Source organism: Trachypithecus francoisi, unplaced genomic scaffold, assembly GCF_009764315.1.
Source record: "Trachypithecus francoisi isolate TF-2019V2 unplaced genomic scaffold, Tfra_2.0 Lachesis_group17, whole genome shotgun sequence".
NCBI classification, from domain to species: domain Eukaryota; kingdom Metazoa; phylum Chordata; class Mammalia; order Primates; family Cercopithecidae; genus Trachypithecus; species Trachypithecus francoisi.
The window spans coordinates 103446186-103471976 of record NW_022681462.1 but is presented as its reverse complement, the minus strand read 5'-3'; the positions used below and the strand labels follow the sequence as shown (position 1 = coordinate 103471976).

The 25791-nt window shown below is 37.1% G+C and overlaps 1 long non-coding RNA gene across 2 annotated transcripts in view; it reads right to left on the bottom strand.

Moving 5' to 3' along the window:
• LOC117063046 overlaps nt 1-25288 on the bottom strand; it is a 53912-nt gene extending 28624 nt beyond the window's left edge. For both annotated transcript variants that reach the window (XR_004428694.1, XR_004428693.1), the window contains exon 1: nt 25170-25288. This is a non-coding gene — a long non-coding RNA (uncharacterized LOC117063046). The remainder of the gene's footprint in view (nt 1-25169) is intronic.
• Nucleotides 25289-25791: the final 503 nt, after the last annotated feature.

Sequence of the window (25791 nt, the reverse complement as noted above, 5' to 3'; positions counted from 1 at the left end):
TATACATACATGTGTGTATATATTATATATATACATATAATAGATGTATAATTATATATGTGTACATTCTGGCCTTACCAGTTATGCACTTCCAGCCCAATCCCCACCCTACCCCAAGGAGTTCTTTGTCAATCTGTTCTAAGGAGCAGTGCCTGTATGCTTATTTTTCTTCGAATGTATATGTGAGAGGGGGATCAGATGAAAGAGTGACTTTGGTTAACCCAAGATGGCCAAGGTGTGGTCTGTTTTCCACATACCCATACACTATTCATTTGTGGTTTTCTCTCAATGTCTAATACTAGTTGGAAGCATCCTAAGGATGAAGATGATGATGAGCGTAGAAGATGAGACATTCCTTCTGGTCATTCTTTTGCAGGTTTTATCATGTCATTTGCCCTCCCCTTTGCAGTGGGGGTATATTATGTGAGGGATCTATAGTGACATGTTTCATAAGAGATGAGCCTGCAACCTTCTCACATGTGAACTGTTTTCATAACCTCTTCTTTTACGTTGGTCACATTATTCTTAAGGGGATGCTTGTTAGAAAGAGGGAAATGTGAAAGACACTTGATGCATACATTAAAGGCACGCTTTTCTCTGGATGATTGCAATTGTGTCTGCAGGAAGCACAATCTCATATGTACAATAGAAAATGACATTGAATTCAGAGGTAGGCAGAGAGAGGTCAGAGCCCTTTGTATTTACAAGAACTGACAGTTTTAATGTGCACTGATTTCAGACCAGACAAGAAAAGTGGACATCATGATTCACACACCAGTTTTCCTGATCTGTGCTTGTGGTGTTGGCTGTGGGGGCTGCAGTCAAGGCTCCTGAGTCCACAAAGATCCAGGTCGTTCTCTTTTCACTGTTGCTTTAAATAGCATGACCTACCATGGCTGCATGAGTGACTTTTAACCTCTTTGAGGTAGGAGAAATGATAAGCACATTCAGGAAGCTCTAGATAAGCAGGTTACAGAAAGTATTGTTTTCTCTCTTAGAAGGAATGACTTGCTCACCAATCCAGAAGCAAAGTTCCAATAACAGCTGTTTACATGAATAGTTTGTGGTGCAGAAGTGACACCTGTGCCCAGGTGCAAGTCACAGGAAAGCAGAAATGCTCTCTGTGGCTCACAGGTAACTGATGGCTGTATATTCAGGAGAAAACTCCCTCTTCGCTCCTTCTGGTTGTTTCTGTTTTCACAGTAGGAAAAAAAATCGCCGGAATGTAGGGATTTTGAAAGCAGGGAATTAAAATCAGAAAGAATGAGAAACCTTGGCATTGTGATACAGAAGAGGATGAACTAGGTTACATCTTAACATTTTTTGTAAGAAAAAAATTATATGTTTTCAGATCAAAGTAAGCCTTTGGCAATGAGACAAACATGAAAGAGTAATAGACGTATTGACACATTCAGTGTGAGATTGTGTGTTTACAGCTTCTCCAGGAGACCCGAGCAAGCCCACTGGTATGATCAGGTTGGCTGACCTTCAGGGCAGGGGAGGCACATTCTCCTCAGTTAATACGTGAGGCCATTCTGAGTTCTGCACACCACTGTCTTTTTTTTTTTTTTTTTTTTTTGAGACAGAGTTTCACTCTGTCACCCAGGCTGGAGTGCAGTGCAGTGACTGGATCTCAGCTCACTGCAAGCTCCACCTCCTGGGTTCACACCGTTCTCCTGCCTCAGCCTCCTGAAGAGCTGGGCCTATAGGCGCCCATCACCACGCCTGGCTAATTTTTTGTATTTTGAGTAGAAATGGGGTTTCACCATGTTAGCCAGGATGGTCTCGATCCCCTGACCTTGTGATCCGCCCTCCTCGGCCTCCCAAAGTGCTGGGATTACAGGCGTGAGCCACTGCGCTGGGCCTGCACACCATTGTCTTAAAAACAAATGGTTAAATATGCTGTGGTTACCCAGGTTTCAGAACAGCATGTTCACATTTCTCAGGATTAGAAAACTCGTGCAAAATGTTAAACTAGTGGTAGTTTCTTTTCATCTTTGGAAGTTCATCTTCAGTGGAAGCTGCTTCCTCATCATTTCACATTAAGCTACTGAGGAAGATTTATTGGAGGTCGAGGTGAAATAGCATCTGATGATCTTGTTCTTTAAACGATCCATTACTCCTTATGGAACAAGTAATAAGAAACCTTTAAGGATGGACTATGCCTTCAGATAGCTCAGCTCCACAGGACTCTTAATATAGCTTTGGAAACCAAGGTTTGAAAAAGTTAAGCAGCTTTCCCAGGGTTGTGCAGTGAGCAGCAGGGACAGTCTCCTGAGACCTCACCCAACGCACTGCTTCTTCCCAGTGTGCCTGCAGAATGCCATATGGGGGCCATTCCCAACACCAGAACATAAATGCTGTCGCTGCCACTGGCAGGTAACTGCTTATTCATGATAAGAAAGTGTTATGGATAATCTAATAAATTAACTGATGATTAATGTTTAATATAAATTTAATGTACTTTTTAATTTGAAAAAGTTGACATATTAATGAATAAATGAATGTAAGCTTTCTTAATTAAAGTGTCAGTTTAAGATCCTAGATATATTTTTAATCTGGTTAAGAAAACTGAGCTATCAAGCCGGACACAGTGGCTTACGTATGTAACCCCACCACTCTGGGAGGCTGAGATGGGAATATCACTCAAGCCTAGGAGCTGCAGCTCAACCTGGGCAACATGGCAAAAACCCATCTCTACCAAAAAAATAATAATAATAATACAAAAATTAGCCAGGCATGGTGGCAGGCACCTGTGGTCCCAGCTACTTGAGAGGCTGAGATGGGAAGATCACTCTTGCCTGGGTAGAGGTTATGGTGAGCTGTGATCGTGTCACTGGACTCCACCTGGGAGACAGAGTGAGACACTGTCTAGGAAAAGGAAAGAAAGAAAGAAAGAAAGAAAGAAAGAAAGAAAGAAAGAGAGAAAGGAAGGAAAGAAAAGAAGGAAAGAAGGAAAGAAAGGAAGAAAGGAAGAAAGAAAGGAAGGAAGGAAGGAAGACAAAACTAAGCTATCATGACTTTTAGTAAGTAGACTCATATAAGGAAGAAATTAGAAATTGAAACACATGATTACCCGCTCAGTGTTTACCTGTTACTGAATGAAATAGCACTGTCATGGAGTGATTGATAGGAATAAAAAAGAATGGCAAGAAGAGCAGGTACACATTCAATGTTTGCGTTGGATATTGCAGTATTAGGAAAAAATATAAGAAAATAGAGAAAAGATCAAATATTACAGCCTTTCAAAGAACAAATATGTGAAAAAGTAAAACAAGAAATAAAAATAATGCATTTAATAATAGATATCAGCATTATGGAAAATTTAAAACATAATTTTAAATGTGTACCAATATATTAACTTAGGATAATGTATTAGTCCATTCTCATGCTGCTGTAAGGACATACTTGAGACTGGGTAACTTAGAAATGAGAGAGGTATAATTGACTCATAGTACCACATGGCTGGGGAGGCCTCACAATCATGGGTCAAGCCAAATGAGGAGCAAAGTCAAGTCTTACATGGTGGCAGGCAAGAGAGCTTGTGCACAGTAGGGGAACTTCCATTTATAAAACTATCAGATCTCATGAGACTTATTCACTCTCAGGAGAACAGTATGGTGGAAACCACTCTCATGATTCAATTATCTCCACCTGGCCCCACCCTGGACACTTGGAGATTATTATAATTCAAGGTGAGATTTTGGTGGGGACACAGCCAAACCATACCAGATAACTATTACTTAGGTAAAAGGTTAAAGTGTTCATAAAATATGATGCATTTATTCCCAGCTCCCTATCCAACCCAATGCCCTTGTAATTTTTTCTAAAATCAAAATCTGTTAGTTTGGGGTGCATAATGAATTTAGTTACTTAATAAAATAAATCTTAAAGTTTTCACTTTTAGGCACTATTTGCACTTCAAATAATGTCAACACCTAAAGTCTAGGGGCTGAATTTATAGTAATGCATTTCTAAGTCTCCTTGCACTAGGCAATGGAGAAAACTGGGGGTAGGGGAAGATTTCAAGCAGAAGTAACACACATGGCTACCACAGACAATGTTCTATTCGTTCCTAAGGCCGTGCTCTGGTTCTAAGATAATATGCTAATATTTTCATAAATGGGGAAGAAAGAATATTTTCAAATATTTGCGTTTTTCATCACTGATCTCCAGAACACCAGATCACCACATCCTAGACCTAACAAGGTGCCCACCGTCCCATCATTCTCAAAATAGTTTTTCTATGGAGCTGTCCACACTGATACTGAGGATACACCAACTATCGTTTATCATTGCTTGTTACGTTTGTCTCTAAGTATTCTGGCTGTGATATCCTAGATGTGGTTTTCTGCATATTTGCTTTGTTTCAGGTATTCTGAGCTTCATGGATATCTGTATTAGGGCCTCTCATCACAGAAAAATAAAATTCTCATTATTTACAGTTGGCAAAATGTGTATTTAGAAAGTTGAAGGGAATCTACAAAAAACATCACTACGTAATTGTTTAATCTTTAATCTTTTCCTTTTTTTTATTTTCTTTTTTTTGGAAACGGAGTCTTGCTCTGTCACCTAGGCTGGAGTACAGTGGCGCGATCTGGGCTCACTGCAACTTCTGCCTCCCAGGATCAAGTGATTCTCCTGCCTTAGCCTCCTGAGTAGCTGGGATTATAGGTGGGTGCCAACACTCAGCACTCCTGGATAATTTTTGTATTTTTTTAGTAGAGATAAGGTTTCACCATATTGGTCAGCCTGGTCTTAAATCTTTCAGTCAGCAAAGTAATGTGAGTAAATGTGAGCTGAAACACTCTGATGAGTAATGCTAGAACATGGCAGAGACAATTGAAAAATGGAAAATGGCTGTGGACAAGGCAAGCTGGCTGAAATTTCATTCTAATTTCATGCTTTAGTTTTCTTGCTTTTCAGAATTTATTATGGAAATTTAAGACTTCTTACATCATTTTTTAAGATATTTCAGGGAAAAATCATTCTTTCTGAGATATAGAGCTTTCTATAACTAACTTTAATTGGTTCATTCTGATTTTTCCATGTCTGATACATGTATCACTAGTATCATCTAAGATGAATTTAAGTAGTATACAAATAGATACTCTATTTCATTTTAGTACATAAGGAACGGTAAATGGTAGAAAAAACGTTTATCACCTCAAACTTAACTATTTTTCTGATGACATAAAATTTCAATTCAGAGTAAAAACTTTAAAGTGAAAAATATTAGGCCGGGCGCGGTGGCTCAAGCCTGTAATCCCAGCACTTTGGGAGGCCGAGACGGGCGGATCACGAGGTCAGGAGATCGAGACCATCCTGGCTAACACGGTGAAACCCCGTCTCTACTAAAATATACAAAAAATTAGCCGGGCGAGATGGCGGGCGCCTGTAGTCCCAGCTACTCGGGAGGCTGAGGCAGGAGAATGGCGTAAACCCGGGAGGCGGAGCTTGCAGTGAGCTGAGAACTGGCCACTGCACTCCAGCCTGGGCGACAGAGCGAGACTCCGTCTCAAAAAAAAAAAAAAAAAAAAAAAAGAAAAATATTAGGTTTAATTAAAGTAAGTATTCTGTGCTTCTAGCATGTTTCCCTGAGCCACATGTGCTCAGTGAATACTTGCAGTGTGGCCAAAGACATGGTGAAATAATAGTATTTTCAGTACACCGGATTAAATCAACATCCTAAAAAATGTAATCATTTATCTGTTTGACTTTTGAATGGAGCTACTAGGAAGCTTAAAATTACATTACTGGCTTCTATTACATTTCCATTGGCAGGCACTACTCTATACAATTTCAATAGAGTATGCATCACGAAGATGGCACCTGAAAATCCGATGTTCAGGAACCACTGGTCTAAGTTCAATAATGTTGCAACACAAGTCATAAAAGCTCTGTCACCAGACGCCAAGCTGTGCAATGGAAAATGGATTCCTGGGGCTGTCCCAGTCATTCACTAACCCGGGATCACACAGGAAGCAGCCAGCAGTCCGGAAATCAGGTGTAATTGATCACTATTGATTGATTTGGATGACTGTCAGAGAGCCATTTACTTGATTCCGCTCCCAGCCCTGCTGAGATCTGTTCCAGTGACCAAGGCTTGCCCAGCCTGCCTCCAGCCCATTATTTTCAGGAGCTAATTTTCCCACCACCAGAAAGTACCAAGACAGTCCATACGGTCTGAGTCCTGACTCAGGAACTCTTCAGCCGAATGCTTTCAGTTTCCCTTGGATATTTTTTCTTATTGGCTCCCTCTAGCCCTTGACTAGGATGACTTCAGATCTTTAGCCCCACCTACTTGGGTTTTGAGCTGTGGTTTATGGTTTTCTAACCCAGCTGGCTCATTCTGATTCTTAGTTCTCTGAGACGCAGAAATGAGTAGGAGTAGATGACAGCGCCAGTGTCATTAAACTTCAATAAATAAATAAATAAATAAATAAATAAATAGGGCCAGCGACAGTGGCTCATGTCTGTAGTTCCAGGTACTGGAGAGGCTGAGGTGGGAGGATGGTTTGAAGCTGGGAGTAAGCCAGGAGATTGCACCACTGCACTCCACCCTGGGAAACAGAGTGAGAGTGAGACACTTTCTCAAATAAAGAAAAAAAGGATTTGGAAATGTCCGAGTGAGCAGTTCCATAGTGGGACGGCGATAGAGAAGAACATGTTTAAAGAGATCAAGCAAACTTCTGTAAAGAATCAGATTGAGAAGGTTTTCTTCAGTGCACTCAATGGATGATCACGCTTTGCCTTTTTTTTTTCAAATTATTGACATCTAGAAAATAATTTCATAGACTCCTTCACTGAAATAATGACCTAATAACATTTGTACTCTAAATTGGTGGTGATATAGCTTGATTGATTTGAAAGGAATTTGAAGAGTTAGAGAGAAGGATAATTGTGAACGTCATGTTTTTTCTGCTGTACAAAATCCAACATGGCAAGTCACATTTCTATCAGTTAGAGTTCATCAACTCCTTAATAGACATATTCCACTTTCCATCCCCACACAGGAAAGGTCACCTTCAGAACCAAACACCAGGTTCGGAATCTCCAGCAAAATGCTGAGGATGATCTCATCCAAGTAACTCATTTCTCTCATGCCTTACAGAGAAGACTCTATAAATTATTAAAAAGAGCACTTTCCATTAAATAATAGTAAAATAAGCAGCTTGGCAGAAAAATTAGTGTAGATAAACAAATTAGTGCTTTTAATGAAAGAATTACAAGCTAGGCATAAAAGAAAATGGAAATACCTGTTTTCACTTTCCTCATTTATAGGAAAAGCACCATTTACACTAGGAATAGCATTCTTAATTTTATGTCAAATTAACCAACTTGCAATACAGGTCTTAATCACTGTCAAATGCAAGTTCTAAAAATTAAATGATTTTATCCTCAACTATACTGTTGTTTTTAGACACAACAGTATTGATTGTGTCTGAACTTAGGCAAAGAGAGTTGAGAAATGTTATTATTTGCCTTTACTGCTGTACAATTGCAAATCCTAGCTGTCTTTAATTTTGCAAAAACAAAAAAAATGATTTTTCTTTAAACCTATCCTAATCTTATCAAACAAATGTTAGCGAATACATCATACAATGTTACTATGGGAGGAAATACGGCCATTACCGAAAATTAATAAATAAAAACTGCTTAGTGCTGTGTTTAGTACTATTAAAAATACACTTCAAATTTGACCGAACGTCTTACATGATCTCTTAAAATGTTATTTTATTATGAATAACAATAATCTTAGTTACTTTTCTCGCTGAAAATAGTTACTTTTCTGACTGGAAATGTGTTTCTCCCCTTTTCTCAGGCATATGAAAAGAACTATTAACATTTCCTTTCAGTTTAGAAGCATTTGATATTTTTCCCAAATAAAATACTTTAACATTTTTTTCAATAATTCTGGGCAAATGTTTATAATATTTAGTTCCCAATTTTCATTGATTTTTGGATTCTTATAGTACAAGCTCCTATTTTGTATCATAAATGTGTGAATGGATCCTTCAGCCCTGTTTCTGGGGTTTGAACCACCTTATTCATTAGAGTAAGCCAGAATGATTTAATGATGTTTTATGGTTTTTGCAGTTTCAGCAGCCTTATCTGCTGACCCTTCTGTAAACAGAAAGCCAACTTCAGCATGTACACACAATAGCATTAAGTCACTCAGCTTTTATTTTTTTCTTCCTGTAGCTCTTATTCTGTGCATTTTAACCAGCTTCACATGAATAATTGCAATTAAAACACACACACAGTAAACACCACATTACAATGATTGCCCATACCCTGAAAGCTGAAGAGAAAGTCTTTTGATGAAATTCAGAAGTAAGGGTCACAGACCTTGCATCTTCCCATTGTTTGGATTGATCAACTCCATTCTTTACGCTGTCTTTCAGTTTGCATGGCCAGAGAAGACATATGCCTCTCCCCAGGATGTACCTGTCCCTGAAACCAGAGAACTTGCCTGGAGCCATACCCACATATCTGATCCAAGCACAAAGAGGCATGACGATGCCAATATGGAAGCCTGCCTGTGTCAGGGACTGATAGGCATTTCACCTGTTAACGCCCAGGGGCCGTCCTGCATCTCTGGATTCATGTAGTATTTATTGTTAGTATTTGTTGTAGGTGCTCGCATTTCTCTTCTGCGATCTTCACACCATATGTACAATGAGAAACATACTCCCTGCAAGAAAAAGCTCCCCATGCAGTTTTAAATATAAGTCAGAAGTGAACTAGGAGGGGAAGGGATAGGAGGAGCTCCGGGAAGTGTTTTCCTGGGAGTCCAGAGACTAGAAGACACCAGCAGAGCAGAGGCTCTAACCCCTCCTTCAAATGAGAGCTGTCAAAACGAATGCAGTCTTGTCTTTGCCCCACAGAGCCCTGGGTTTTGCTTAATATGGTTCTCCTCCATCTGCCTGCTCAGGGTTAGCATAAAGGTGGTTGCATGTGACACTCCCAGGATCATCTTGGTATATGTGCTCAGGAGATTTCTCTGGGGTCTAGACTGGGGAAGTCAAATTGCATAAAAGTAATATCTCAAGGGTGTTTGGTCTTTAAATTGGTGAAGGGGATGTATCAACAATAAGCTCTAGAAATTTTCAAAATTTGTCTTGTGATACCAGAACAATGTACATTTACTCACATCCCAGCTACCTTTAAGGGCAGAACCTGTGTATGATTTTTGCTGCTATTAGATGTTCAATATATCACCTGTAACATTTTTCCCTCTCTAGTATCTTAACTATTGCAAATGCACAACAGTAGCATCTTTCCTGTCAGGGGTGACAAGGGAATTGGCTCATTAGCCGGGAATACAGGTTCGTCTTCAATAAAGGATCCCTTTCTCTCAACATCTTTATCAATTAAAGGGGAGCAGGGGAAATAAAGCAATGCTTCAGTTAGACTTCAGGTGTTTCTAATAACTGTGGCACTGAAGCATAAATATGAAATTGTAGAAGGAACTGATTCTAAAATACTCCCAGAAAAATCATAGAACGCCAAGTGGAATTGTACAGCATAGTGAAAGCAGGTGTTTGGCTGTCCCATCCCTGTTGCGTACACACTATTCACACAGGCATGTGTAGGTATTTATAAACACAGACACACAGTGTCTTAAGGCATTTGGATGTCACATTTTATAAATTTCAGCATTGAGCATTCAATGCTGGGACTGGCTGGAAGGGAATGAAGTCAGGGCCAATGTCATCTTTGAATTCAGATGCCAGGTGCATCACAGCTGCCTGCGATGCAGTTCCTTGCTGCCCTCAGGCCCCTGTGCAAAGGGAAGACCACCTGAAGATTGGGACGGGCCAGCCTTTTACTCTCGGCCTCATGTGAATACTGATTTCCCCTGCTGCCTCTTGAACTTTCTGCATCAGGAATTACAACTGAGCAGCTCACTCAAAACCCAACTTTGAAATTCAGCGCCCTAACCAGGAAAAACTATCTTCCATTATCTTTGGTTTTCCTCAAAATTAAAATCAGTGCCAAAGCTTTACTTGAGCTCAAGTTCACCCCTACATTCAAAATAACAGCTTTCCTTTTCCCCTCGTGTGAATCACTGCAACAGAAGCGCAGGCTCTTGTATGAATATTTCAGCAGCTAAAGTGTCGCTGGCAGCAAAACATGCAATTCACTAGCAGGAGACTGTGAGTCCCTCTTGCACCAGAGAAGGAAGGATGCATTTCATCTCAGTCCAAAAATAAAGGAAATACAATCTCTTACTCTAGAAAGTTGACTCGAATATTGAATATCATAGGATGTTGTGACTGTAAGTGGATGTTATTTCAAAACGCGGGTTCTCTGTGATATGAGTCATTCTCCAACATAAATGAAAAAAAAATTTCTTTAGAATAAAAATAATTTAAGCAAATTTTCAATTATCGCTTAGTCTAAAAGAACCCTGCCATGTATCTAAAGCAATAATAGTATGACATAGTCCCCCAAATGCATGCTTGGAATTTCTGTTATAGAAAATGTATGTACGGTCTAGGCAGAAGGCCCTAATTTTCTTAGTAATTAGAAGCAGAGACATCTAATTATTTGTCAGCCAGTGGATATAATTCCGTTAGTCAGGGACAATATGGAGATAACAAGAAAAATATAGGTCTTTAAGACTTATCTTGTGAATTTAATTAATTTTTCCCTCCTAATTTGGTTTATGATGGATTTGTCTACTGAAAAAGTAAAAAAACAGGTTAGATATTTTTAAGTTCCCACACTTTCTATTGAAAGTGATGTGTTTCCAGAGTTAAATAATTTTTAAGAATTTAAGTGTAAGGATAATAAGATAAAACTTTTATTTATTTATTTATTTATTTATTTGAGACGGAGTTTCGCTGTGTCGCCCAGGCTGGAGTGCAGTGGCGCGATCTCGGCTCACTGCAAGCTCCGCCTCCGGGTTCCCGCCATTCTCCCGCCTCAGCCTCCCGAGTAGCTGGGACTACAGGCGCCCGCCACCTCGCCCGGCTAGTTTTTTGTATTTTTAGTAGAGAGGGGTTTCACCGTGTTAGCCAGGAGGGTCTCGATCTCCTGACCTCGTGATCCACCCGCCTCGGCCTCCCAAAGTGCTGGGATTACAGGCTTGAGCCACCGCGCCCGGCCGATAAAACTTTTAAATATCAGATTCCTGCTATGTACTAGATCCTGAATAATGCTTTCTCACATGTATTACTTCCTGAACCATTGACAACAGCAGAGATTTTATAGAGGTCTGTCTCCAACTGCAGGTTTATTAGGAAAATTACTTCTTATTCTTTCTGCAAATACATTATTGTGTCTCTCCTAGATACTACTTGGTAATATTGGGAACAACATTGAATAAGATGAATAGTTTCTTATTCTTGAACAAAAATTTCAGGAACTTCAGACAGTCTGTTAAAAATGCCTAATCTTTATCAATTTATAGCCATAAAATACCAGAACTAGAAGGAACTTTGTGATCAATACAAAAGTATATCGTGTATGATGGTGTGGTTCGGCACATGCCTCACCAGATATGTAAAAAAAAATACTCTTCAAGTAATAATTTAGTACTAGTATATGGAAAGAAAAACAGAGCAATGGACCGGCAGAAAGTTTGGACACAATCCCACATAAGTATTAGGATTTAGTAAGCATTTCAATCAGAAGGCAAAAATATTAGTTAAGAATTGATATTAGGGCCGGGCGCGGTGGCTCAAGCCTGTAATCCCAGCACTTTGGGAGGCCGAGACGGGCGGATCACGAGGTCAGGAGATCGAGACCATCCTGGCTAACACGGTGAAACCCCGTCTCTACTAAAAAAATACAAAAAACTAGCCGGGCGACGTGGCGGCGCCTGTAGTCCCAGCTACTCGGGAGGCTGAGGCAGGAGAATGGCGGGAACCCCGGGAGGCGGAGCTTGCAGTGAGCTGAGATCCGGCCACTGCACTCCAGCCTGGGTGACAGAGCGAGACTCCTTCTCAAAAAAAAAAAAAAAAAAAAAAAAAGAATTGATATTAGAAGAACATCTAAGCAACCTAAGAGAAAAGCTGATTTTTTTTTTTTTTTTTTTTTTTATAAGACAGTTTCACTCTGTCACCCAGGCTGGAGTGCAGTGGTGAGATCTCAGCTCCCTGCAACCTCCACCTCCCAGGTTCAAGCAATTCTCCTGCCTCAGCCTCCTAAGTAGCTGGGATTACAGGCGCATGCCACCATGCCTGGCTAATTTTTGTGCTTTTACTAGAGACGGGATTGCACCGTGTTGGCCGGACTGATCTTGAACTCCTGACCTAAAGGTCTGAGACACCACAACCAGCCCAAGAAGAGGTTATAAATCTTAATTGCTATCTCACTGCTTATATAAAAACAAAAGGTAGCTAGATCAATTATTTTCACAGTAAAACATTAAAACTCTAAAAGCACTTCAGAAAAATAATGGATTTGTATATACTCTTATTGAAGAAAGTTCAAGTAAGACCAAAACAACCCATAAAAATAATGATAAATTTGGCATATAAAAATTGTACCAACTAAAAACATTATGAAGGGAAAGCTTAATTTTCATAATGTGGAGAGAAAATGCGGAAGTAAGAGAAAAGATCTAAAGGTTCACAACTCAAAAAAAAAAAAAAGGTAAAGCACTGAAGTATGTATTTCATACAAATAAGGAAAAATAAATGTCTTATAAATACCTGGAAAGTTGTAAAACATCACTCATGCTTATGAAAATGTAAATAAAAGTAATAATTTTTCCACAGAAAATCAGAATTGGTAAGACATCACTTTCATATATTGTAGGTGGGTTTGTATTTGGTGTAGAGGCTTTGAAAAAAAAACAGTGTTATCTATTAAAAATAAAGTGCATATGATTTTTAAAGTTTGTCTTTTATTTTTAAGGGTTTTTAAAATCAATTTTAGAGTAGGAAGTAAATGCAAACCCTGCAAAATTCAGAAGAGATTAAAGTGACCTTCATCTTGTAGTTTTTGTTTTCTTCCAGCCTTATAGGTAATCTCTGCTCATATAAGCACATACACTTGAATTAGATCTTCTACACAAGTGAGAATATTCTTTTTGTAACTTGTCATGAAGATATTTCCATATCTGTTTCTTTTAATCTGTGTATTTTCTTGTTTGTTTATTTTAAAGGCTACATTAGTTTTAAATCTGTAGATAAATTAACCTCATCTAATTTAATGCATGGTTAAGTTGTTTCTAGTCTTTCTTATTACAAACTAACTCTACAGCATTTTGTAATGTGTTAGTATATTTGTAGGGTCAATTATTAGTCATAGAACTGGTGATCCAAAAATATGTATATTTTACTTTTGATAAATGTTGCTGAATCTATTTTGACTGCCATATGTGCACATAAAATATTTGTACCAAAATGTCCACTGCAGCATTATTGTGTTAAATCAAATGAATGCTATGAATAATTAACCAATAAATTTTATAACATAAAAAATTATTGACAAAAACACAACTCACTTGAACTGACTCAAGAAGAAATAAAAATTCTAAGTAACCATTTCTTAAAAAAATAATTTGGATTTGTAATTTTTTTAAGTTTCCAAAAATAAAACTCCAGGTGCAATTTCCTTAATGTTTAGTGCTAACATAAATTTAAGAAAACATAATCTTTCTACTACAAATATTTATTCAGAAAGCAGAGGAAGAACAGATGCTTCCATTTTTTAGGACAACATAAAGATAACACCAAACCTGAGAAATCTACTATAAAAAATGAACAGTTATCATAAACATAGAAACAAAAATCATAATCTGAACTGTGTAATACAACATGACCAAGGAGATTAAATTTGCATTAATAGTTAAAAATCATTGAGGTCAGGTGCTCTGACTCACGCCTGTAATCCCAGCACTTTGGGAGGCCGAGGCGGGCAGACCACGAGGTCAGGAGTATGAGACCAGCCTGATGAATGTGGTGAAACCCCGTCTCTACTAAAAATACAAAAATTAGCCTGGTGTGGTGGCATGTACCTGTAATCTCAACTACTCAAGAGGCTGAGGCAGGAGATTCACTTAAATCCAGGAGGTAGAGGTTGCAGTGAGCCAAGATTGTCGCACTGCACTGCACCCAGGCCTGGGTGACAGAGCAAGACTCCGTCTCAAAAGATTAAATAAATAAATAAACATTATTGCAATAATTAACTATGCTATCAAAGTCAATAAAATGATGATTTCAACAGATGCAAAACAGCAATAACATTTGAAAACACTTAATACTTCTCAAAGATTAAAAACTTTCCAAAGGCTGGGGATAGAAAGATACTACTTTTACTCTGATGAAGCGTATCTAGGGAAAGAACACATTTATTTGCAATGTACTAAATACTTTCCCATTAAGATGAAGAATAAGCCTTCACTCTTTCTATTCAACTTGTCCTGTCTATTCCTGCCAGTATAGTAAGGCATGAGAAGAAACAAAAGGCATAAAGTTTGGAAAAGAGAAAGAAAAATTAGAGTTTTTCACAGACCACATGATATACAGGAAAACCTACTGCATTCATGAAGTGACTACTTGAAAAGCTATAGAATACAAAATCAATATAAAAATATATTATACAGAATAGAAAAATAAGATAACTTATATAAGCACTGAGGATACAAAAATAGTTTATAAGAATAACTTTAATAAAAAATTGTAATATCTTTATAAACTATAAAGCATTACTGAAAGATATTATAGAAGACCCATAAAATGATTCCACATTAATGGATTAGAACACTCAATTTTGTTAAAATGTCTACTTAAATTGAATACATAGATGTAATGCAATTCCCATAAAAATATAGTAGTCTTTTTCTGAAGAAAATAAATTAAATTGAGTTTAAAATGTACACGGAAATGCAGAGAATAAAGAGGATTTATAATACTTGAAATGATCTTGAAAAATAACAAATTTGCAGGACAATCTTATTTCAGGAATTATTACATTGTAATTAAGTTTAGGAATTAAGACAGAGTAGACAACAATATAATAAACAAATATATAAAAATAAGTAATACCACCTAATAGAAAACATTTTTTAAAGTTTTCTTATTGTGGTAAAACACACCTAACATAAAATCTACCATCATAACTGCTTTTAAGTATACAGTTTAGTGATATTAAGTACATTCGTATCACTCTGCAACCACCACCACCATCCATCCCCATGACTCTTTCCATCTCACAAAACTGAAACTCTGTTCCTATGAAGCAATAATTCCCAAATTTCCCTTTCTCCAGCTCCTGTTCCTTCCACCATTCTGCATTCACTATCCTCTCTAAACTTGATTATTCTAAGTACCTCATGTAAGGGAAATAATAAAGTATGTTTCTTTATTTGATTGGTTTATTTCACTTAGCATAAAGTCTTCAAGTTGCATTCATGTTGTAGAGTATGTTGCCATGTCCTTATTTTTAGGCTGGAATAATATTCCATTGCCTGCATATACCACATTGTGCTTCTCCATTCAGCTGTCAAGGGGCATTTGGGTTGCTCCCACCTCTTGGTTATGGTGAGTACTACTGCTGTGAACATGGGTATGCAAATATCTCTTTGAGATCCCGCTTTCTATTCTCTTGGATATAAACCCAGAAGGGGAATTGCTGCATCATGTGGTAATTCTATTTATAATTTTTTGAGGAACCAACATACTATTTTCCATAGTGGCTGCACCATTTTATATTCTCATCCACAGGGCCTAAGCGTTCCAATTTCTTCACTTCTTCAACAACATTTGTCATTTTCTGGGGGTTTGTTGTTGTTGTTGTTAATAGTAGCCATGCTAATGAGTGTGAGATGGTATCTGGTAGTTTTGATTTTTATTTCCTAATATTTAGTGATGTTGGGCATATTTTCATGTGCCATTTATGTAACTTCTTTGGAGAAATATCCGAGTCCTTTGCCCAATTTTACTTGGATTGTTTTGTTGTTAATTTCAGGAATGCTCTGTATATTCTGGATATTAGTCCCTTATCAGATATACAATTTGTAAATGTTTTCTCCAATTTTTGTTCACTTGCCTTTTTACTTTGTGAATAGGGTTTTGATAACGGCTCTTTAAATTATTTTTCATTAAGTCCTATTTGTTTCCTTGTTGTCACTGCTGTCTCTGCATTTGCTGTCATATCAAAAAATGTCAGATCTAATGTCATGAAGCTTTTTCTGTATGTATTCTTCTGAGAGTTTTATAGTTTTGGTCTTTATTGTTTGTAATTTATGTCTTTGATCCATTTTGAGTTAATTGTTATATATGGCTTTTGAATGTGGATACACAGCACAGGTTTTGGAAGAGACTGTCCTTTCTGCATTGAATAGTCTTTTCCCCTTGTCAAGAATCATTTGACCATGAATGCAAGTGTGTATTTCTGTGCTCTCTATTCTATTCCATTGGTCTATGTGTCTGTCTTTTTTTTGTTTGTTTTTGAGATGGAGTCTTGCTCTGCCACCCAGGCTGGAGTGCAGTGGCTGGATCTCAGCTCACTGCAAGCTCCGCCTCCCGGGTTTACGCCATTCTCCTGCCTCAGCCTCCTGAGTAGCTGGGACTACAGGCGCCCGCCTCATTGCCGGGCTAGTTTTTTTTTGTATTTTTTAGTAGAGATGGGGTTTCACCGTATTAGCCAGGATGGTCTCGATCTCCTGACCTCGTGATCCGCCCGTCTCGGCCTCCCAAAGTGCTGGGATTACAGGCTTGAGCCACCGCGCCCGGCTATGTGTTTGTCTTTATGCCAGCACCATACTGTTTTGATTACTGTTGCTTTGTAGAAATTTTGAAATCAGAAAATGAGTCCTCTAGCATTGCTTTTCTTTTTCAAGATTTAGGATCCCTTGAGAGTCCCTATAAATTTTAGAAATTTTTTTTATATTTCTTCAAGAAATATTACTGGGATTTTGGTAAGGGTTGCACTGGGTAGTATTGACATCTTAACCTGAAGTCTTCCAAACATGAACAGGGGATATCTTTCTATTTATTTGTGTCTTCTTTAATATTTTTGGCAGTGTTTTGTAGTTTTTATTGTGCAGGTCTTTCATCTTCTTGGCTAAGTTAGTTACTAAGTATTTTATTTAATTGGTATTATCACAAATACCATGGTTTTCTTAATTTCCTTTCTGTATTGTTTATTGTTAGTGTATTAAAATGGCATTGATTTTTGTGTGTTGAATTTCTATCTTACTACTTTGCTGAATTCACTTATTGGCTGCAGGATTTCTTTTTGTTTGCACAACCTTTAGCATATTTTACAAAAGATTATACTATTTAAAAACAGATAATTTTACCTCCTTTTTTGAATCTGTATGACCTGTATTTCTTCTTACTTAATTGCTCTGGCTAAGACTTCCAGTTCTATGTTAAATAGAAATGATGAGAATGGGCTTTTTTGCCTTGTCTTTCAACATTGGGTATGATGCTCAATGTGGGCTTTTAATGTATGACTTTTACTATGTTGAGGTAGTTTTGTTCTATTCCTGCTTCACTGAATGTTCTTATCATAAGAGTATGTTGAATTTTGTTATATGCTTTTTCTGCATCTATAGAGATGATAATGTTTGTCTTTTCCTTGTTATTCCATTAATGTGATGCATTACATAGATTGGTTTTTGCATTTCTGGCTTTCCAGGAATAGATTCCACTTGGTTATGGTATATAATCATTTTAATATTCTGCTGAATGTGGCATACTAGTATTTTGATGAGAATTCTGGGATTAGCGTTCATAAGCAATATTTGTTTCTAATTTGTTTTTTTTTTCTTTTGGTTTTGGCTTTTTAAATGTCATTTTCTGGCTTTGGTATCAGAGTAATGCTGGTCTCATAGGAGTTACTCATAGTTAGGGAGTGTCCCCCTCCACTTTGATTTCTAGAAAAGTTAGAGAAGGATTGGCAAAATTTCTTCTTTAAATATTTGGTAGAATTAACCAGTCGATCCAACAATTCCAGGGCTATTCTTTATTGGGAGATTTTTGGTTACTTAATTCAATCTCCATATTAGTTATATTTCTATTCAGATTTTATGTTTCTTTGTAATTTAGTCTTGGTAGGTTTTCATGTTCCTAGGAATTTGTCCATTTATCGAGGTTAACCAAATTGTTAGTGTATAATTGTTTATAGTGCTCTCTTACACTACTTTTTCTTTCTGAAGAATTAGTAGTAATGCCCCCACTTTCATTTCTGATTTTAACAATGTGAGCCTTTTTTTTTCTTTTTTTCTTAATAAGTCTAGCAAAATATTTGTCAATTTTATTGATCTTTTTGGAAACCAGTGTTTGGTTTCATTTATTTTCCCTATTGTCTTTTTTATTCTTTCATTTATTTATTTCTACTATAATGTTTATTATTTCCATCCTTCTGCTAGCATTGAGTATAGTTAGTTCTTAGTTTCTGAGTTCCTTAATTTGTGAAGTTATGTTGTAGATTTGAGAGCTTCCTCCTTTTTTTAATGTAAGCATTTTGAGCTATGAATTTTCTCCTTTACTACTGCTTTTGCTGTGTGTCATAAGCTTTGGTATGTTGTGTAAAATTATTTTCACCTATTTCTAAGTATTTTCTAATTTCTTTGCAATTTTTTTGATCCATTGGTTACTTAGGAATGTGTTAATTTCCAAACATTTATGAAATTTCCAGTCTTCCTTATTACTAATGTCTAACGTCCCCACATTGTACTCACAGTGGATACTTTGTATGATATCTATCTTTTAAAATATATTCAGAGTTAGCTTGTGACCTAACGTATAGTCTATCATTGAAAATGTTCCATGTACACTTGAGAATAATATATATTCTGTTGGTGTTGGGTAGAATGTTCTGTAAATGTCTTGAAGATCTCACTGCTTTATTGTGTTGCTCTAGACCTCTGTTTCCTTACTTATTTCATGTCAGGTTGTTCTCTGTTGAACATTACTATTCATTATTAAAAACCTCCAACTACCGTTGTAGATCCATATACTCTTCCCTTATTCAATATTAAAAGCCTCCAACTACCATTGTAGACCTATATACTCTTCCCCTCAAAGTAATGTTTTGCTTCATGTATTTTGATGGTCTGTTGTTAGTTATTAGTTTTATTAAGTGTGTACATGTATTTAGTTTTTAGTTTTTGTTTGTTTATTTGTTTTGGAGAGAGAGGGGTCTCATTCTGTCACCCAGGCTGAAGTGCAGTGACAGGATTATAGCTCACCACAGCCTTGAACTTCCTGGGCTCAAGCGGTCCTCCTGACTCAGCCTCCCAAGTAGCTGGGACTACAGGCATGCACCACCATGCCTGGCTAATTTAAATGTTTGTAACTGTTACATCTTGCTGTATTGAACTTTTGTTAACATATAATATTCTTCTGTATCTCTTTAATCTTTTCTGATTTTGAGTCTATTTTGTCTGATACTAGAATAATCACTTTGCTCATTTTGGTTAATATTTGTATGACATATCTTTTCCATCCTTACATGTTTTTAACCTGCTCTATCCTTGGGTATAATCCAGGTCTCTTGCAGACAGCATATAATTCGATCACATTTTCGTTTGGCAATTGTCTGAAGGTGCACAGTAGTGCCTGGCATCCCCTGTCCTGGGCAGGCAGTGGCTGCAGCAGCATCAGCTTGAGCTTGGCCCAGGGGCAGAGTGCAGTCCAGCATTAAACTCTCAAAATGATGTCAGATAGGGGTCTGCAACCAGAGAGGGTTGTGTATCTATTCTTCTATATCTGTCTTTAGATTGGAAATTTTAATCTATTTACATTTAAAACAATTACTAATAGGAAAGGCTTTCTTCTGTCATTTTGCTTTATTTTTCTATATGCCTTGTATATTTTTGGTCCCTCATTTTCTACATTACCATCTCCTTTTATGTTAAGTTGATTTTTTTGTACTTAAATATTTTACTTATCGTTTTTTCTCCTTTTTGCATATGCTATAGCTATTTTGATTCATTTTGTATGTGAATTATGCTATACAAATACATATATATATAACTTTATGTATATATAATTTCTGAATGTTGAAATATTAATCTTACTTCAAGTTGTGTTGTTGTTGTTGAAGTATGCTGGGGATATAATTCTTAATTTTTTTAAAGTTGTTTTTACTATAATAGAATTCCACTGTAGATTTTTTGGAAAAATATAGAAACATACAATTAAATAAATAATATTACTAAAACATACTAATTCTTACCATGTCACTTACAATTTTATGCACTTTTTATATAAATATACTTAATTCTCACAACACTCAGTGACATAATAGCTATTTTTTTTGTCTCCACTTACTTAAAGATGAGAAAACTAAAACACAGGATGGCCAATGACTTGTCCATCTAGTCTCTGACCCATCACATTCTTGTGGGTGCCAGGGACAGCCTGAATATGGATTCTGTTTTCTACTCAACCACCACTAAATATCTGTGCTTTAAAGAAATGAATAAAAATAAATCACCTCTAGTTTTCTCATACTAACAAAAATCATTTGTAACTTTCTGCTAGGACAAAAATGAGAACCATTTAAATATTTATCAGTGAATACTTTGTTAAATAATTTTATTAATGAAACCTATAAATCTATATATCAAGATAGTTTTATTAATGAAACCTTCAAATCCATGAAATCATGTGAAGATGAATCACATTGATACGTATTTTATAGAAATACTGTAAAGTTATAGTAAGTGAAAAAAATTGCAGAAGAGCTCAGAGTGAGAGTAAGGAAAAGGCTGCCCACCTGCCAAATTCAACCTGAAGCCCACTTTGCTATGACTCTCAATCTAAGAAGGACTTTTCCACTTTTAAAACCTTGTTTAAAAAAGAATTGAAACGAAAATGTGACAGGGACTTACTATGACCACCAAAGCCTAAAATAATTGCTAACTTTAGAGGAAAAGTTTGTTGACTTGTGGTTTCATGTGTTGAATTAACTTCCACTTGCGTTTAAGCAAAACAGGGCATGTATGTGCATGCACATACACACAGAGAGACACCCATTAATTCAACAATCTGAAATTTAGACAGAGTACAGTGAGGACCGTTTCCCGTTCACCAACTGTAACCACAGCTGGTCAAGTCTTCTTCTTCCTTGGGTAGAGCCTATGGTTTTTCAGTGTTAAAACATCCCATCCTGGGTAGCTCTTTCCATCCTTTGGGTTCACAAATAACTTTTTGGACTAAGGGGTACATATGGGAAGGGGCCATCATCTGCTCATTTTCTTCCACCCTCTTAGTCCAATAATAAAACAAAACAAAAACTCTTTATACATATACTCTTTGATCCTTCCTTTTGTGAGTCTAGTCCTCTGGAGCTGGGATTTGGATATGACTTAAGAGAGATGACAAAAATTATTCCTCATAACCAAGTAATATGACCCAATGAGTGCCCTAATGAACCTCCACATGCTATCTTTGCAGAAACCACACATAGAAGTACTTGGCCTGCCTCTGACTGCCTTTGCTGCAGCTGGCCTCCTTGGAAACACTGATTTTACATAAATGGTACATGTGGTTTGGGGGAGGGGAAGGCGTTCAATTTCAACCCTGCTCTTTTTGTCACCAAGGACCCCTTCCTTGTCACCAAGGACTCCTTGAAGAGGAGTCATACTCTTTTTGATTCCTGCCTAGGAACCCAACCCCCACCCCCAATCCCTGAGGTAGCCCAAGGTTTCTCTCACTTGGTTTTTCCTCCGTGATCCATGCATTTTAGTGAAAAATGGAAACAAGGGTGGGTGCATTGACATTCCAATACAATGTAGGATCAAAGACAAGAGAAAGTAGATACTGAAGGGTGGGGATGGAAATGGTTTGGAAGACTGAAAGGTAACTTCTGCCTAATAAATGCTAGAAGAAATGTTTGTTGGAAAATACGTAAATATGTTGGAAAATGCAAAGAAAATCTCATGATTTTGACTGTAAATGTTGATTAAATATTTTTAAATAACCTTAAACTTATTAGAAATGAATCTTTTTGAAAAAAACATCTTTGCCTCATTTGAAACTGTATTCAGCACTAAGACGTTGGTCACAAGTAGAGCGATTAGGTGTCTTGATATGCCTGGGTTAGTCCCAGTTGAAACACGGTACGCCAGTATCTTCCAGTATCTTATCAACTTTAGAATTTAATATTCAGAAAAATTTTAAAAATTGTTTTCTGGCTACATATATATGGTCACCTAATTCTAGGCAAAATAAAGACATGATATCCCTACAACATTTTGATAAAGTCAGGATGAGAGCTAGGTAGGAAGTTTTGGCAATGAAAAATTCACAAGATGAGTTCTGAAAGTAATCTGAGTTGGAGATAGTGCACAGAAACGGAGATTTTTTTTAGTAGAAAATATTACAAGACTAGAGTCAATGTGGACAGCGGAAGCTCAAGCATGAGAATATACATATCCTGTTGTGATAAATTACTGAGGCATTTTCTTCTAGACGAGTGGAGTTGAAAATAAATCATGAAAGAAATATGGATGCCTATACTTCTGGGGGGATGTTTTCCATTTCAATGTGGTGACTACTTGTATCAAAATCATCTGATGTGTTTGCGTAAAATGAATGAGTCCAAGAGCAGAGTCATTAAATCAGAATCATCTTTAAGTGAATAGACCCAGAAATCTACAGTTTTAACAAGCTACCTAAGTGACTCTTCTGGGCAGTGAATATTGACATCTGCTATGCCATAGGGATGCTTTAAAATTTTAGAGAGGGTAGAAATATCAACTAGCTATTATGATCAGAACTTTCTGAAATTGCTCAAAGTTCTATATTGGGAAAAAAAATATTTGAACAGGGGATCGAGTTTCCAAGGAGGGAGAGGAATAAATTTTAGTAACTCATCTTTTTAGTACCATTATCAAGAACTTCAAAACATGCCAAAAATTAAGTGTTCTGAGTCAATTTATTGATGTTAATATATATTTTGAAAACATAAATCTATTTATATTTGTCAATTAGTTAGTATCTTGCTTCCAATATTAAATAAGAGAACTCTCAAAGTAGTTTTTTTGTCTATAACATGCTTATCTTTTAACATGCCTACAAAGAAGAAAAAACACCAACATTTTTTACTCCCTACCAGCATTGATCACCAGAGATTTTAGGGAAAGATAAAAACTGCTAAATATAGTCTCATATTTTCTGTAATACCTATTTATATTTTCAGAGAAAGAAAACACTGTATATTTTATAACAATACAAATATAGCTTTTCAAATCTCAAATATGATACGATGGGTATCTATTACAAATGTGTGATAGTGTAGTCAAGATAAGCCTCTGGAAAATTTAAGATCTAAGAATACTTATATTTAAAGACATATGTCTAGGTTTCTCAAAGAGTTAAACAGCAATTTCACCTCTGGATATATACCCCAAAGAAATGAAAGCAGGTATTTAAACAGATATTTGCCTCACTGTTTGTAATAACATTATTCATAACAACCAAAACATGGAAACAACCCAAATATCTATGGATGGATAAAAGGATAAAGAAAATGTGGTATACACATGCCATGTAATATTACATAGTCTTAGAAAAGAAGGCCAATCTGATACATGCCTCAATATACATGAACCTTCAAGATACTATGCTAAGTGAAATTAGGTAGAGAGAAAAGGGCAAATACTTTATCATTCCATTTTTAGGAGATACCTGGAGTGTCAGATTCGTGGAGGCAGAAAGTAGAATGGTGGCTGTCAGGATCTAGGAAGAGGTGAGAGTGGGAATCATTTTTTAAAGGGTACAGAGTTTCAGCTGGGAAAAATAAAAAAGCTTGGGGATGGATGGTGAGGGTGACTGCATAACAATGTGAATGTACTTTATTCCAATAAACTGTACACATAAAAATGATTAAAACGGTAAATGTTACGTTATGTATATTTTACCACGATAAAAATAATATTATTCTCCCCAAAATATATCTCAATATCAGTGATATGTTTACAAATCTCTTTCAACATGTTATTGAGACTGTCTTGCTCCTCAGGACTGTGAAAACCTGTCTCAGCCTCCAATTGTCCGCACTGAAGAAGTCCTCATTACTCCCCTCGCCCCAGAGCTCAGCAATCTCCCCTGAAGAGTAGCTGCTGGTGGAGCGTGTGTCTCTAGGACTCATGCTTTCCCTTGTTGATGCAAATGTGTGACCCTATCTCTTCTTCAACATATTTTATCTCACCAAAAAAAAAACAACTTTTATTTTAGGTTCATGGGTACGCCTGTAGGTTTGTTATACAGGTGAACTCTGTCACGTGGGTTTGATATACAGATTATTTTGTCACCCAGGCACTAAGCCTCATACCCAATCCTTCATCCAAAGTCTTTCTAAGTGTGGGAGATCTTTCTTATGATTTTCAGAAGGGAATTGCAGTACACAAAGGTGAAAGAGGACAGGAAGTTACATCAGAGCATTTAAATCAAACACCCAATTGTGTGTTAGGCACTCTGATTCTTTCTGGCCCTTTCTGGCCACATCAATGACATAGATTCCTCTCTTTTAGACCCTGCCCACATGCAGAGGGGCCTCCTTTCTTCCTCTCACATTCTCGCTCTTCTCCTCTTCCCTTTCAGGACAAAACTCAACAAATTGTTCTTCTTGCCTCTGCGTCTAATCTTTTCTGCCAGCATCCCTACCTGTCAGGGCCTCCACACAAAGCAGCTCTAAGTGGACTCACCAAGGTGTGTAATCAACCAGAAAGGTGTTAATGTCATCACATTTTCTATACAAATTTATATATCAGTTATTATTAGTGTCACAGGGGACACAAACTCGCATATAAAAATGATAATGTAAAAATTATTATTATTGGCTTTTGAATATGGAAGAACATATTTAGATGTAGGCACGTTTTTTCTTTAAATATTTTCAATATTTCTATCAGAAAAATTAATCCACACTGCTAAAACTTGACTGTGGAAAATTTTAAAAAAAGTTTTTGATTTCTACCTGTTGCTTTCTTGTATGGAACTTTACCTCACCCTACAATATACTCTAAAGATTTGCAGCCTCGCTTGTCAAATTGTGTGGGGCTTAGAAGTTCCCTGAGGAAAAGTAATGATGTCTGTTCTAAGGTTACCAGAACAAAATTCCACAAACTGAGTGGTTCAAAACAACATCAGTGTATCCTTTCCCAGTTCTGGATGCCAGAAGTCCAACATCAAGGTGTGGCCAGGGCCATGCTCCCTCCAAAGCCCCTGAGGGAAGATTTTTCCTACCTCTTAGGTGCGTGGAGCCCTGGGTGTTTCTTGTCTCTTGGCAGCATCACGCCAATCAATCCCAGTCTCTGTCTTCACACGGCCTCTTCTTCTTTGTGTGTCTCTGTGTATATCTGTGTCTTTTCTCTTCTTACAAAGACATTGGTCACCATAGTTTAAGGACCCACCCTACTCCATTATGATGTCATCTTAACTAGTTATATTTCCAATGGCCTTATGTCTAAAGAAGGTCACATTCTGAGTTACTGGGAGTTAGAACATATCTTTTTTGGGGGACACAATTCAAGCCATAACAGTATCCATAGCTAGGCTTCTGATATAAAGACATGCCCAGAAGACTAGGGTGCCAGACCAGGGAAAAAAGGCAAGGCTGGAAGAAGAGGCCAACCCTGTGAATCATGCTCTAAGACAGTCCCTGTGCTTGAGGAGAGCGTGGGCTATGTCTGCTCATTCGGAGAAATAGGTACCCACATTCATTTTAAGCTGCATATTCTGCGAGGAGTAGAAATCCAGAGATGAGAAAGCAGTGTTTGGGGAAAACTCTTGAATTTAAAATTTCTTCTAGTACTTATTATTTTTTAATATAAAAGAAAGGAAATAATGAATCAGATAAACTAATGAA